Source organism: Cavia porcellus, unplaced genomic scaffold (genome assembly GCF_034190915.1).
Source record: "Cavia porcellus strain 051 isolate PalLab524CR breed Dunkin Hartley unplaced genomic scaffold, mCavPor4.1 scaffold_5, whole genome shotgun sequence".
In the NCBI taxonomy this organism is placed as follows: domain Eukaryota; kingdom Metazoa; phylum Chordata; class Mammalia; order Rodentia; family Caviidae; genus Cavia; species Cavia porcellus.
The window spans coordinates 33402187-33405656 of record NW_026947488.1 but is presented as its reverse complement, the minus strand read 5'-3'; the positions used below and the strand labels follow the sequence as shown (position 1 = coordinate 33405656).

Sequence of the window (3470 nt, the reverse complement as noted above, 5' to 3'; positions counted from 1 at the left end):
ACCTAGGACTTCACACATGCTAGGAAAACCCTCTATCACTCTACCACCGAGCTGCACCCCAGCTCTGGGGTGGAATCTTGATACTTCCTCACCCTGTGCTACATTCTCTCCACTTGGGCAGTGGCTCTGCACAGCATTCTTTAGCCTATGTCAGATTCTGGCAGGGCCCTCCGGAGCAGAGGGAGTAAGTATCCAAGTGCACATAGCTTCTCAGGAGGTGATTCCAAGAGGGAGAGGGTCATGGGGCAGCAAGGGAAATAATCTCAAAGGGCACATGCTGGGCAGGCTCCTGCTCTGAGCACCGGAGGGATTCTGGGAAGTGGGGAAGGATGCTGACCCTGCTCACCACTGGCCGGTGATGCCCCAGGCATGATCTCTTTAGCAATGGCTTGCCCATTTCCCAGGAAGGGGAAGCTCTCATGCAGAGGGTCTCAGGTGCTTAGAATAGGATGATCCACCTGTGAGACCAGAGACAAAAGCAAGGAGGGAAGGTCGCCACCCCATGCATGGACAGACTTAACTCAAGGCTGAGAAAGCTGCAGATTTTAAAATCTCTCGACTTCTCAACAGATGGCATTGCAACAACTGGTTCCCCACATGCAAAAGAATGAATTTGGAGCCTTACCATACAACATTCAAATAGTTAACCCAAAATGCATCAGAGGTCTAAGCATAAGACCTGACGCTCCAAAACTCTGAGAAGAAAATAGGAAGAAAGCTGCCTGATCTTGGATTTGCCAATGACTTCTTGGATATATTTCCCGAAGAACAGGCAGCAACAGAAAAGAATAGGTGACTTGAACTCATCAGAATTAAAAACTTCTGTTCCTCAGGGGACACAATTACCAGCTTGAACAGCAACAAAGAAACTTAGATAAAACTTTGCAAATCATCGATTTGATAATAGTATTACCCAGAATAGATAAAGAAGAACAAAAAGACAGCTACTCAATTAAAAAGTGAACCACAGACTCAGATGCATCTCTGCAGGTATGCAAAGGCAGTCAGCACTGGTCATTAGCAAAATGCAAATCAAAGCCAGGTGAGACACCGGCACACACCAGTTACAGTGACAGTGATAAGCAAAGAAACAGAGTACAGACAGCAGCAGGTGCTGGGGAAGCAGTGGAGCTGGAACTCTGTACAGTGTCCGTGGAAGAGGGTGATGGTGCCTCCACTGTGGGAATCAACGTGGTGATTCCTCAAATACACTAAAAATAGAATTATCATGCAGAGTACCAAGTCCACTTCAGGGTAGAACCCCGAAGGGCTGGTGTTGGGATGTGCTGCACCACATTCACAGGGGTGTGGATCACAGCAGCCAAGACACAGATTCAGCCCGGCATCCATCGCTGGATGAGCACAGCGCAGGTCTCCATGTAGCATGCAACAAACATTACTCGGTTTTATGAGGGAGGCATTTGGGCACAGGCTATGCCCTGGATGTTCGAACCATAGGATACAGCTAGGTGAAAGAAGTCACGAAGCTTTGCACAGTGGCAGTATCATAGCCAATGAGGTTTATCCGAGGCGCGATTATTGCTAATTGAAAGAAGCCACGTAAGGACAAACACCACATGGTCCTACTTCTCCAAGACACCCGGAGTAGACATCACATAGACAGAAACAGAGAGGTGGGTGCCAGGGATGAGAGCAAGGGGTGTGGGAGGTGCTACTCAACGGGCGTGAGTTCCAGTCTGGAAAGACGGATTGCTCCGGGCGTGGGCTGCTCCACAGTAAGACAGTGCTCAGTGGCCCTGAACACTCACCTCAAAAGCACTGAGATGGAAAGTTTTGTTTTGTGAATTTTACCACAATTAAGGAGCTTGGGCACTCTAGGAAGAGCGCCAGAACTGATGAGCAGCCAGATTTGGAGACGCCTGCCCTAATGTATCATGGTGCAGGTGATCAAAGGGCCACATCTTTTTGAAAGCCACACGTGCTGCTGTTCAGTCCATTGCACCCCATCCGAGAGAATGACCACCAGAGAGCACAGGACACAGGTAGGAGATATTTTGTCCTTCCTTCATAATGCTTAATAAAGTAAGTGAGGTTCCCCAGGGAGGAAAGAGGGGCTATAATCCATCTCTCCATTCAGAAAGTGTGGAAGCAGCCAGCACTTCCAAGCAGGCAGGAATCAGGGTGAAGCTCTCACCACTCCACTGAAAGGGGATCAATGTAACCTGCCCTGCAGTGACATGGAGTTCTCAGATATTGGCCAGGGTTCTACATAACAAACAACCCCACATCTCAACAGGCGTTAACGAGATGCACTGATGTGCATGAGCTTTGGTCCAGCAAGGATAGAGCTGGCTGGGACAGGTGGGACTTGAGCTCTGCTTGAGTTCACACCCGCCCATGAACCCATCCTGGGTTCCAGGAAAAGATGATGGTGTGGGTGTTTGGTCTGAGAAAGAAAAGGGAAAACAGAAAGAAAAGAGGCCTTTTTAAAAATTTTTATTTAAAAGGAAAAAGAGAAAAACACAAAACAAAACAAAGCGGTATAAGGGTACATGTAATACAGAACTACAAAAAAAAAAAAAGTAAGAAATCACCTGTTAATAGATTACATATTATCATCTTAGAAATAGTTGCTCAAATCACAGTATCAAAGAATACAAAGTGGACATTCAAACAGAGAGACTGCAAACAGCTGTGTTCAATGATCCAAAAACATTAATATAGTCAGCTATTTAACACCCCTAAACACACTTGCTGTTATATCCGTTAGAGCTCTTTTTTTTCCCCTCTCTTTTTTACAACAAAATTTACACATTTTGGATTTTATTACTCCTTAGTTCTTATTACTTTTTGGCGGGGGGGGGAGAATAAAGTCAAATTTGGCAAAACAAAGCTGTTAGTCAAAACCAAGGATAGACATAGCACATGATGTAAAACAGAGTACAAGGTTATCAGCAATGGTTATCAACGATTTCTCTGGTTTCCTTAAAAAAATTGTCTATCTCATTAGATATTATAAAGTTGAACAAAACAGTAGAGAACAAGACCAATAAAACTTAGGCATTGTGAACATTACAGGAAAAGAGGCCTTTATTGTGGGCACTGGAGGGCTGCTGAAGAGATACAAGCACCCTCTGAAAGCTTCAAGAAAAACTTCAAGAAAAAGCTTCAAGAAAAACCTGCTCATCAGTTCTGGGCTTTATTCTGGATTGACAGAGGGCGGAGTTAAAGGGGTGGGCTGAATGATGTAGTGACAGCTGATTGGAGGACTTTGGTGCTCGCACAAAAAGTGGGAGGTTTAACTTTTGGGTTTTCAAGCAGAATTCAAGGAGGCGCTGTCCCATGCCACCTTAACCCTCCCATAGGAAAAATCTGTCAGTGGGAGGCATACTTTCTTGTGGCCCCTACAGGAAGGCAGGAAGAGGTATTGAAACCCACAATGCCCCTAAGCTTGGACTGAATGGGGACTGCAGCGTTCACGTCCACACGCTGTCCACCAGTCACCTGCT

General features: G+C 45.9%; 1 pseudogene; it reads left to right on the top strand.

Moving 5' to 3' along the window:
• Positions 1 to 1485: 1485 nt before the first annotated feature.
• LOC111753513 (U4 spliceosomal RNA) lies at positions 1486 to 1554 on the top strand (annotated as a pseudogene).
• Positions 1555 to 3470: the final 1916 nt, after the last annotated feature.